General features: G+C 35.4%; 1 long non-coding RNA gene across 1 annotated transcript; it reads right to left on the bottom strand.

The window, feature by feature from the left end:
- Positions 1 to 4,390: 4,390 nt before the first annotated feature.
- LOC141652202 (uncharacterized) lies at positions 4,391 to 5,961 on the bottom strand. Its single transcript, XR_012547029.1, has 4 exons — positions 5,619 to 5,961; positions 5,491 to 5,535; positions 4,705 to 4,785; positions 4,391 to 4,608 (listed from the first exon to the last, which is right to left on the bottom strand). It is a non-coding gene; the product is annotated as an uncharacterized LOC141652202 (long non-coding RNA).
- Positions 5,962 to 12,900: the final 6,939 nt, after the last annotated feature.

Genomic DNA, 12,900 nt, shown 5'->3' on the forward strand with positions numbered 1-12,900 from the left:
TTCCTAAAACATGGGATATCAAACACTACAAGTTAGGAACTAATTGACTAAATGATAGCTAACAATATTGACTAGGTATGAACATATTAACAAAAGAATATTGACATATTCTAATAAGTTTTTAAACTGCTAAGAATTTTGTTGGGCTTTTAGTTAAAGAGCTGGTCTTATAGCATAAGACCGCCTTATTAAATAATTTGTGAACTGGGAAACACAGGACGAGAGTAGAGCTATCAATGATTTGAGTTCGCTCGTTGAGTCCTTAGCATGAACTCGATCAAAGCTGGCTTGAAATTGTTAAAATTGATTCCAAGCCGAGGTTGACTAAACCTAAGGCGATTCTGAACTTAGTAAAGCTTGGATCAGAAGCTCGTTTAGATTCGTCTTATTTTTTTATTATTTAATTTAGGCATTTTATAATTGTTTTTGTCCTTAATAATATATTATTTTAGCATTTATGATTACATTTTTATTTTATTTAATAATTTTTTTATTTGTATTTATCTTAAAATATACTGTATTTATTTTATTTCAATTTAAAATTCAAAGAAAGTATAGAAAATAATTATTTAACTGACCTCAATCCTAATCTGAGCTAATTCGAGCTTTAATTTTTAAGTTCAAGAAATATAAAGACGATTCTAAGTCCAAGCTCAAATTTCCTAACCGACTCCAAACTCCCCCGAACTCGAACTCGAACTCATATTAACTCGGTTACACTAGTAGACAAGAGATCATTAGTAAAATATACTTGGCCAGACTAGACGAAAACCCCAAATATTGGACGGGCCAAAGGCTAAAATTTAGAAAGAGCCTTCATGGGCCAATGCACGTGCACCGCGAGGGCTGTTTTGGGTTGCTTTCTTTCTGAAAACCCATGGAACACGAGTTGCATGCCTTCTTATGGGGAGTAATACAAAGACAATCATAAATTATGTAAGGATATGCTGATATGCTAAATTACGTCCCCTGTTTTACTTGTTATGTCCCCTATTTTTTCATTTATTCCTATTTTTTCCTTGGATTTTCAAATTAATTTTAGTTAAAATTAAATATCGTTTTAACGCAAACGTATTTTGACGATTGTTTTTATAATAATTAATTTAATAATGTAGACGATCCCTCTTAAAACACTCGACATAAATTATATAAATATATTTAAATAATACACGATAAAAAAAACCGAACATCCTCTATGTCATGTGGGTTACAAGACACGACCCAGGCTCCGTCATGTGAAATACACGACATGGCTCAGGCACCATCGTGTAGACCACACGACATGGCCATGGTACCGTCGTGTAATTCACACGACAAGGCCCTGGCTCCGTCATGTAGTTCACATGACACTGCCCACCCACCGTCGTGTATTTCACACGACAAGGCCACTTTTATTGTTTTTTTTAAACTATTTTGATTGTCATTACCAAAAAGATGCAGCATATTTACGACAAAAACGCAACCCTAATAGGCTCTGCACAACAATAATCCAACACTAACGTAAAAAAGCGTCTTTGAAAGTCATTAACCATAAAACAATACTCCCTCCCAGTCACTATAATGTTTCCTCTTTCCCGAAACGGATTATTCAACTAATGTTCCCCTTTCTATTTTTAGAAACTTTTACTCTTATTTTATTCATTCCTCTCTCCTATCACCAAACCCCACACAACACTTTTACTCCTATTTTATTGTTGGAGCTTGTGTCCTCCACAGTTAGTGTGATAACATATATAAATCTCTTATAGGTTCACAAGGGTATACTTAGTATTTATTCAGTTGATTAACGTTTACTTGATAACGGTTGGCTTGCTAGAAGTTTGACATTATTATCATACAGATGGCGGTGATCAACTGGTCCCTAAAAGTCACACCTAAAGGATGTGTTTGAGAGATGTGATTGTATGAAGATATAATCACATTGATGCCTTATATGACTAAAAGGTTAGTACATGTTTTTAACTAAACAGTTAGTGAATGTGATGATGAGACGATTATTTAATACAATTAAATAATATTAGCTGAGACGAATTAACTGTTAATTCGTAAATTGAATATAAACTGTTATATTTAATTAATGTATATAATGTTAGCTTAAACGAATTAAGATGTTAATTCGTAATTAAACGTAACCAGTTATATTTAATTAGCAAATTATAAATATATTATATTTATAGTTAATGTATATATTATGCGATATTGTAATAATAAAATGTTGACAGACCGGTATTAATAAATCGATTACAAACTGTTGTGTGTAGACTTATTAATACACGTCGACATAAATAGACAATTGAGAAAATAATACACATTATATAAAATTTGATAACTACCTAAAAAAAGAAGATTTATCTCCTTATTTTTGGTGGTGGTTTTTTCGGTCAAAGGGAGATAAAAAAGGAAGAATAATATCTTCCCATTTGGACTCCCATTTGGACGGTTTAAGAGAAGCAAAAGAGAGATTATTTTTCTCTCATTCTTTTTGACCTAATTCTCTCATCTCATCACAAAAACCCTAAAAATAATTATCGGGATCTATTCTAGCAAAGAACAAGGGCATTTCTCATAATATTTTGGGTGCAACAATTAGGAGAATATCTATTTCGATATTGTTCTCAGGCCAAATTGCTAGGACCAAAGGTTAATTCTAAATCTCCATACTTTTTGTTTATGTAATTTCATTTATGACTAGTAATTTCATATATCATAATTTGTTATAATCCGAATTTTTCTTGATGAAGTATACCGATATTTTCCACAAGTGGTATCAGAGCATAGGCCACAAAATTATTTTATATGATTTTCATAAATGAATTTAAACAGAATTTTTGAAGAAAAAAATAAAAAAACATTTTGGCCGAGTAAAATTTTTTTTGTCGAGAGCATTTTTTTTTTGCCGGGATGATTTGTTGTTTTTGATATTTTTGTTTCCATTTTTATTTATTCATATTGTTGTTTTAATTAGTTAAGATGATAATATGATAAATTTGTAGATGTTTTGATTTAATAAGAATTAAATTAAAATGTAAATGAAAATCGGTTTCTTTGTTGATGATTTGTTTTTGCTATATAGTTTTGGCATACAGGTTAATTTAATCATGTTCAAATCAATTGTGATGAATCAAATATACGGATAATCGATTTAATCATAATTTGGATATTCATTTTAAGAGGTTAAATTGAATCATCTAGTTTGAATCTATTTTTAAATTAAAAGATGATGTTTATGCCGATCTTGTTATATTAGCAACATTAAACTTTTTGTCCACATAAAATTTTTTTTTTCTTCTTTTCGCGAAAAGCAAGATAAAACGGCTATTAATAAAAAAAAATTTTGGCCAATAATCTTTATACATTATTTATAATGTATGATTGTTTGTTGTGAAAAGGTTCACAAATTTGAGATACCCAAATTATTTTAAAGAGGTTTAAAATAATGTTAGATTAATTCATATTATAGGTTAATGTGAATTAAGATTGAAATTATTGTGAGTAATTGAGGAATTGTCACATAATTTGATCATTTAAATAGGTGGTTTGGATAAATTACTCTACATAATTAAGGAATTATGTCTTGAATGATTAATTCATAGTTGATGCATTTTTATTTAGTTGTATGAATTGTTGAATGGTTTAATTTACGTATTTTTGCAATCGGTTGTAATTTGTAATACCTAGTGTGGCCTTAGTTAATTATGTTTTCGTAATGATGGAAACATAATTTTAATGTAATTTTGAGATCTCGAATCTCCTTTTGGTTTTCTTTTATATTATGGTTTTGAAATTAGAATGTAAATAGGTTTATTATGTAATTTTTAATTGTAATTTTGAGAAGACTAAAGATGGAGATTGGATTGCTCACTCCCGCTACATGGACCAAGATGGAACATCAAGACAAACTTCTCGGGTCCTAGGAAGGATTCCAAAGTTGTATTTATGTTAATTTTGGTAGATAGGCCACACTAGGACTTTCTTTTTGTTTTACGTTTTTCCATTCTTGTAGCTTTTCTCCGCTTGATATTTATTGCATCATTTTCCGCACTAGTACATAAATGACTTTTGGCTACGGTTAAAAACGACTTTTGGCTACGGTTCCTCGACCGTAGTAAATCGGGGCGTTGCCTTAGATCAGGTAGTTATGGCTACGGTCAGGAACCGTAGCCTAAAGTGACTTATGGCAACGGTTATCAATAAGAACCGTAGCTTAAAGGGACTTATGGCTACGGTATTAAGATTAAACCGTAGCCATAAGTCACTTTAGGCTACGGTTATCTTTTAACAACCGTAGCCGTTTCTCAATTTAATTTTTAAAAAAAAAATATTTCCATTAATATTTTGTTAAATTTAAAGTTTTTATTAAGTTAATAATTAATTACAAGACCAATCTTAAACATAAAAATGTCATTACAAATCTAAATTAAGTCTCAAAGCTAAACAAAATAAGTATAATACAAAGTTACACAGTGAAAAAAAAATTGTACCAAGTTCATTGTTATCATACTAGTAGTTTATAAACACGCTTAACAAGTTAACGCTCCAACAGTAGTTTCACGAACTAGTTAATACTCGTATTCATAACACCCGCCACAACACTGGCAGTCTTCTCACCTGTACCGAAAATAAAATGGATCATTCGTGGATCAGAGTCTGAGCATGCATGAAGAATTACATGATTATAAAGAATCTAATTATTTAAGCGTATACCTCATCCTTATGCATCAGAGTAACAGAGTCAGAGACTAATTTAGTCATTTTAGCTGCTTCTTCCATCAATGCTATCTTCTCCTGAAAGCATTGCAGAAACACTCAGCAAAAATATTAAATATTTCACCAGTGATAATACTATGGCTCAAGTTTGTCAAAGCATGAACAATTCCACAATAGATGGACGAAATATTCTTTTTTTCTTTCCGCGATTCCACTTACGCTAAGCAAAATGTCGCATGAAAATATATAAAGGTAGTAGCTTTAAACTTCTGTTTGGAAGATATTGTTTCAAATTTCAATTTACAAGTAATTTACGATTTTTCCAACCATTCAGAAAATTCGCCATACAACTATACAAGAGAACATACGTCACATAACAGACCCGATTTTCAACAAAAGATATACACAAGCTGAAATTATCATAACAAAAATGCACAAGCAACGATTTAGAACAAGTCACTTCAACGTATTACTAGCTGCAACTTTCAAATCTATCTACGCACTCAAAGCCTATACAAAATTAGAGACTATTAAACCACAACCTATAAAACTTGACAGGGCGATCATCACCTAGAAAGAGGACTAAATACCGAAACATAACTATTAAAAAGGACAAAACTTTCTTGTCCTAGCACGACTCTGAAAAGGAGCGTTGGTAAAATTCCCTTAAGAGCAAAATAGAAACAGTATGCAGAAAATCCATTTTTACTAGAAACTTAGGAAGTGTACGATTGTTCCGGAGAAATTATCATTAGAAGTGAATATACATCATAAAATACTTACATGTTCAGGAAGCTTTTTCCATGTTGATGAAGCAGATTTCCTTGCCTGTTTAAATGTGTTCAGAATTAGAGAATACCCGAATGACACGATAAATTGGCAGGTTCAATCAGCAGGTTAACATTACTTACCTTGGCTTTGTTCAACCTTGGATTTTTGCTCCTGATTTTCTTCCTGGAAATTAAACATTAAAATTTAATCCAAAGATGAAAGAACAGGAGAATCCTCATGCCAACTTATTATATTTCGACTATTTAAGTTGGATGACATAGAGTAGTATGTAGAAGTCACACAAATTGAAAAAATGAATTCAAGTTCAGATGCAAATGAATTAGTCAAATGATGAAATTAAAAAAGAAACTGCAATTTTCAAGTCAACATATATACATAAAATGCATCAAAATAAAACTATTTCAAACTGACATAATGATCTTCTAATAACTAAGTTAGTTTTACAAAGTCCTTTATCAAGTATGTTGTTGTGCAGCAATTGCCAATTGTACCTAAGGCAGTCAACAACTAAAAATTATCTAAGATTGGCTACTGTTAATTAATAGCCAATAAGATACTTAATTAATTAGCCTATTGCATCTTGCTGATTGTTCTTTTGATTAGCATCATTTGTTTTGGAACTCGATCTCAGTAGTCATAAAGAAGTTTAGCTTATCAGGCAGCCCCTATCCATACATAGGACCAGAAAAAAGAAAGCGATTGAAGAAAAAGTGACTAATTTTGTGATGCATACATGTGAAACTCAGCTCAAGACCACTATCTTAATGTATATAAGGGGCCTGACATAATTTCTCAATTCCAAATACCAGAGATTGTGACATTCTGCAGCAATATATTTCGCCCTAATAAAACAGACATACTGACCAGAATAATGGAGTGCTCAAGTTGCATAAGAGAACGTGAATCCCATTTCGTTCAGTTGTTCCAGTAGCTTTTGATTTACTTCATGAACTGCTATGTCCATAATAAAAACCACAATATAATCATCTCCCCATTCTAACTCAACAAACTTACAAGTAATCAAGCATTTAACGATATTAGTCGAAACAAGTCCTACTCAATTGATAAAATAATTAAAGTATACTACACAATCACGGGAGCTTTATTATATTCACAAAATTGTTATTCCAACAATCCATCCATTTTACTTAAATCGATTAAAACGATTGATCTTCCAACTAAACTGGAGTTTAATTGAAGGCATAACCCTAATACTTAATTGTACCCAAATTGATAAAATAACTGAATCCATAACCCCAAATGATAAAAAATACCTAAATTCATGATAAACTGAAAGCAAATAACGAAAAACAAAGGATTTAAGAAAAAAAAAAATTGATAAAATATCTACCTGATTGAGAATTGCATGCCAACTAGCTGACGAGGTGCTGCCGAAAGTAACAAGAAGGGTCACGATCGAGGTTGGTACCGGAAATGACACGAGGTGCTGTGGGAGATGAGGTGGCTAGCGGCGTTCAACATCGAGGTGAGGATGGCGAAGTTGGGTGTTAGGATGGGCATCAGAATAAAGAAGGGGTAGTGAGGGACACTTATGGTTTAGGTGGTAAGATGAGTTATATTACGGGGAGTGGGTAATAATTGGCTTCGGTTTATAATTAACCGTGGCCTTTTCTTTACATTTGGCTTCGGTTTTATGTTAGAGCCGTAGCCCTTTTCTTTAATTCGGATTTATGGCTTTGGTTGTTAGTAGATAGCCGTAGCTATTTATAAATGGCTACGGTTATTTTCAGCAACCGTAGCCTTTTGTACTTGCCTAATGTCATTTTTGTACTAGTGCTTCCGCCTAAACCAAACCACCTACTAATATGCATGAAAATTGACTCATATAGATTGAATGTTAGTTTTCATAGACATACAGATGTCACACTATTTAAGCCATCATCTTAGTTTATTCATTCACGCATGCTAGATATTAGTTCACTTAAAATGAATTAAAATAAAGTTGATGGGATCTTCCTCTAAAACTGAAATTGAGACTAGTCTTTATAGGCCAAACAGCTATGAATCCCTTCTTCGTCGGTAGACATATAGGACCTTACTCTCCATATGACCCCTTCTACGTTGGGTAAGTAGTTTGTGTTGACTTAGTTTACCTCAACATTATAATCCGAAGAATTTCTCGAGATTACGATGGACTATAGATAGAATTTACAGAAATTTATCAACCAAGAATTATAAAGTTAGAATTAGCCAAAAGGTTGGCTTATCAATTTACAGATAATTGAGTCTTGGGATCATTTATATAACTCTTGAGGAAGGTCAATTATATAAATGCTTGAGTCTTCGCGTTATAACAGTATTGCATTAGACTTAAATCATAACGATGAGTATGCTTATTATATTTTTATTCTTCTTTTCGCAGTGTAGAATTCGTTTTATATTGATAATACTGCTTACAACAAATGACTGGAAATAATGATATCCCTATGCCAAGTGCCACCCTTGGACGCGAGTCCTGGCTAAAAGCTTTCATGGACCACATGAATCAGTTCACACGACTGAAGAATGACGGGTCCAACCTTGCGGACTGGGAGGCATCATTACGGAATGCTGCCATTGCTGACGGTAAGCTCAAGTACTTAACTGAGCCAATACCGCCAAACCAAGGCCCCAATGCAAGAGCTAACGAGTCAATTGCTTATAGTGACTTCGTTATGGAAGCAGGTGCGATAAAGAACGTACTCATATTTGCAATGGAAACCAATTTGCAAATACGCTTCATTGCCCAAGGTGCAAACAATATTTTCACCACGCTCACTAATGAGTTCTCAAAAGCACCGAAAATCGTTACTTATGAGCATACTTGTCGCTTCTTTGATGCGAAACTCTAGAAGGGCCAACCGGTTAGCCCACACATTCTCAACATGATTGAGAATGTCGAGAAACTGGAGGCACTTGATTGCAAAATCAGTGAGAGCATAGTCATTGACCGTATGCTTCATTCACTTCATGATGGTTTTGCCCTCTTAAGGGCAGATTACTACATGAATGACATGAAGAAAAGTCCTCATGAGCTACACTCACTTCTCGTAAAGACCGAGAAGGATATGAAATTGAGTGGGAGTATGAAGCAAGATGTTCTCATGATTTCCAACAAGAATAAGGGTAAGGGCAAAGCTCACGGCAACCTAACTGTAGGAAAGCCAAAGTTTAAAAAGTCAGGAAACGGTAAGAGTGGGCCTGGTGAGACTAGTGGCACACAAGGCAAGGCAAAGAGCAAGGACGGTAACGTTGAATGCCACCATTGTCACAAGACTGGACATTGGAGGAGGAACTGTCCTGTGTACCGTGAGGACATAAAAGCAGACCGCGTCACTCCTGTTGGTATGTCATCTTATATTCATATGATTGAGATTAACCATGCAAGTTTCGGAACTTGGGTACTTGATACTGGTTGTGGTTCTCATCTGTGTAATCGTTTGCAGGGCCTAAAACACATTACACCTCTCGCAAAGGGTGATGTGGATCTGCGAGTCGGGAATGGAGCATGAGTTGCTGCATTCTCAATGGGAACATATGTAATCCAGCTCCCTAGTGGTTTTGAGTTATATTTATATAACTGTTACTATGTACCCAGTTTATCTAAGAATATTATTTTTATTTCCGTACTTGATAAAGACAGTTTTTCATTTTCAATAAAGGACAATAGCTGTATTTTCTCTTTTAATGAAATGGTTTATGGCAAAGCAGTTTCCATGAATGAAATTTATGTCTTAGATCAAACCACAGATATAATACATGTGAATAATAAGAAATTAAAGGTTGGTGATAAAGATAAAACTTATCTATGGCATTGTCGAATGGGACACATAAATGAAAAACGTGTAAAGAAACTCATCGAGAATGGGACTATTCCCACATTCGATTTTTCTTCATTTGGCACGTGTGAATCATGTCTTATCGGCAAAATGACTCGAATTTCCTTCAAAGGTGTTGGAATGCGCGCTTGTGACCTATTAGGACTTATACATACTGATGTATGTGGACCTATGTCAATCATCGCTAGAGATGGCTATAGATATTTTATCACTTTCACGGACGATTGAGTAGATACGGATATGTCTACTTAATGAAACATAACAGTGAGTCCTTTGAAAAATTCAAGGTATACCAGAATAAGGTTGAGAACCAACTGGGAAGAAAGGTTAAAGCACTCCATTCAGATCGGGGTGGCGAATATCTTTCAAATGAGTTTGATCAACACCTTAAAGACTGTGGAATAGTTTTACAGTTAACTCCACCTGGAACACCTCAATTAAATGGTGTGTCCGAACGGAGAAATCGAACATTACTTGATATGGTTCGATCCATGATGAGTCACACGGTAGTACCTGATTCATTATGGGGTTTTGCTCTTTTGTTAGCTGCTCTTATACTTAACCGAAGTCCGTCTAAAGCTGTCGACAAGACTCCATATGAAATGTGAAAGGGAACGGTCCCTAACTTGTCCTTTATTCGGGTTTGGGGCTGCGAGGCTTATGTCAAGTGGAGACACGAGGATAAGCTCGGTCCGCGATCGGTCAAGGCATACTTTATTGGTTATCCAAAAGGAATGTTTGGTCATTACTTCTATTCGCCTACCGAACATCGAGTTTTTTTTGCGGCTAGTGCGAAGTTCTTAGAGAGAATTTCTCGAGAACAAGTCAAGTAATAGAACCTTCGAGCTATCGGAGATTCAAGAAACAACAACCGAGGAACAAATAAAGGAAGTTGTTCCTTCAACTGATGATACGGTTAATATTCCTCAGGAACCTAGGAGGTCGGGTAAAATCTCTAATCCTCCAGACAGATACATTGGTATGGTCGAGGAGAATAACGTTTTACTCCTAGAGAGTAATGAAACCGCTACCTATAAAGGTGCCATGACATATTCCGACTCTAAGCTATGGCTTGAAGCCATGCAATCCGAGATGGACTTCATATATGAGAATGATGTATGGGATCTTGTTGATTTACCTAATAAGGTACGACTTCTACAGTGCAAATGGCTTTACAAAATAAAGCATTCTGTAGACGGGCAACCAGATACCTATAAGGCAGGACTAGTGGCAAAAGGTTTCACTCAAGTGCACGGATTGCATTATGATGAAATTTTGCACCCGTAGTTATGCTACGTTCCATTCGGATAATCTTAGCAATTGCCGCTTTTCATGACTATGAAATTTGGCAAATGGATGTGAAAACCGCCTTCTTAAACGGTTATTTGGAGGAGGAGTTGTACATGGTACAACCTGAAGGTTTCATAGATCCTGAAAATCCTAAGAAAGTGTGCAAGCTTAAGCGTTCCATTCATGGACTTAAGCAAGCTTCTCGGAGTTGGAATCATCGTTTCGACCAGGTGATAAAAGCGTATGGTTTCACTCGATCGGTCGAGGAACCATGCTTATACATCAAGTCGAGTGGGAGCAAGATTGTTTTCTTGATATTGTATGTTGATGACATACTCTTGATTGGGAATGACATTCCTCTCTTATCTTCGGTAAAAGGATGGTTGAAGAACCATTTCCAGATGAAACATCTGGGTGAGGCACAACGCATATTGGGAATCCGTATCTATCGAGATAGATCACGACGGATGTTATCATTGAGTCAGGAGTCTTATTTAGATAAGATTCTTGAAAGGTTCAGCATGACCAACTCCAAGAAGAGGAACCTTCCAATGACGTCTGGGATGCATTTGAGCAAGTCTCAGTCACCCAAGACACCTGAAGGGGTTGAACGCATGAGTCGTGTTCCTTATGCATCAGCCACAGGATCAATCATGTATGCCATGATATGCATACGTCCAGACGTGGCATATGCATTGAGTATGACGAGTCGGTACCAAGGCAATCCAGGTGAAACACACTGGATAGCTGTTAAAAACATCCTCATGTACCTACGGAGGACTAAGGATTGGGTATTGACTTATGGAGGGGATACTTAGCTTTGTGCAATCGGTTAAGCAGATGCTAGCTTCCAAACAGATCGAGATGATTCGAAATCTCGGTCTGGATTCGTCTTTACTCTAAATGGTGCTGCGGTCAGCTGGAAGAGTTCCAAACAGGATGTTGTAGCAGATTCTACTACTGAATCCGAGTACTATGCCGCCGTATGCAAAGAAAGGAAGCTATATGAATGCGTCAATTCTTACAAGGACTAACCATAGTTCCTAGTTCGAATGACCCAATCACTATCTATTGTGACAATGGAGGTGCCATCTTCCAGGCTAAGGAGCCTAAGTCTAGCAACAAGTCTAGACATGTACATCGGAAGGCTCACCTGATCCGTGATTACGTGGAGCAAGAGGAGATAGTGATTGACAAGATTGCTTCGGATGACAACATCGCGGACCCTCTCACTAAACCATTAAAATATTATAAGCATGAAGGGCACGTTATTTCCATGGGAATTAAACGTGTTCCTGAGTTGTAGTAGTTGATTATGAATTCGATACATTTTTTTTTTCATATGCTATTTATAACTTCATCGTTTTATTTCATATTTTGTTTTTCATGTGGATTGTACGACAACATTGAACGCCACAAAGTGAACTGAATTACATTATATTTGTTTTGGTCCGTAATCGCCTACATGAGCTGATAACTCTGACTATTATTTTGTGAAGTTGATTGATGGTGGGTTCAACGAGCCATAAGTCAAACGGTTGACTGATCGATCACAGATGCGAGTTATAACGATACCTCGTAGGACAAATTGTGACAACGTTATGGAGTCCTAAATGTTTAAAAACATTCGGTGACATGTCGTGGATTGGACGTCCATTGTGTTCCTAGAGTCGATTCTTTTGACTATTGACTGTCTCTCGAAATTAAGGCAGTTTTTGGGTGACTTTGGTTTCTTTCTCATGGTCACCGTAACAGGAGGCTAAGCAGATTTTTTCTGGGTCATTTCATACTGTGCTTATATCTGCAGGATTCGAGTTGAAGAAAATATCCAACCTTTATCAGGTTTAGTTATTTCTCAAGGCCACTCGACGAGTTGTAACTGAAATGCATGGCCATGCTCGAATGATGATTCGTTTATCAGTTAAGTTACTCTCTAGTCGGGAAAACCACTCTTGATATTGATCACTTGTAAAATCCGACCTTTGTGAATACGGATTTTGCAAATTGTTTTACATTGAGTGGGAGAAATTTTAGGATATGAGAATCGGTTATCGCACATACACTTGTGAGGACAAGTGGGAGTTTGTTGGAGCTTGTGTCCTCCACAGTTAGTGTGATAACATATATAAATCTCTTATAGGTTCACAAGGGTATACTTAGTATTTTATCAGTTGATTAACGTTTACTTAATAACGGTTGGCTTGCTAGAGGTTTGACGTTATTATCATACTGATGGCGGTGATCAACTGGTCCCTAAAAGTCACACCTAAAG

Source organism: Silene latifolia, chromosome 4 (genome assembly GCF_048544455.1).
Source record: "Silene latifolia isolate original U9 population chromosome 4, ASM4854445v1, whole genome shotgun sequence".
Taxonomy (NCBI): Eukaryota; Viridiplantae; Streptophyta; class Magnoliopsida; order Caryophyllales; family Caryophyllaceae; genus Silene; species Silene latifolia.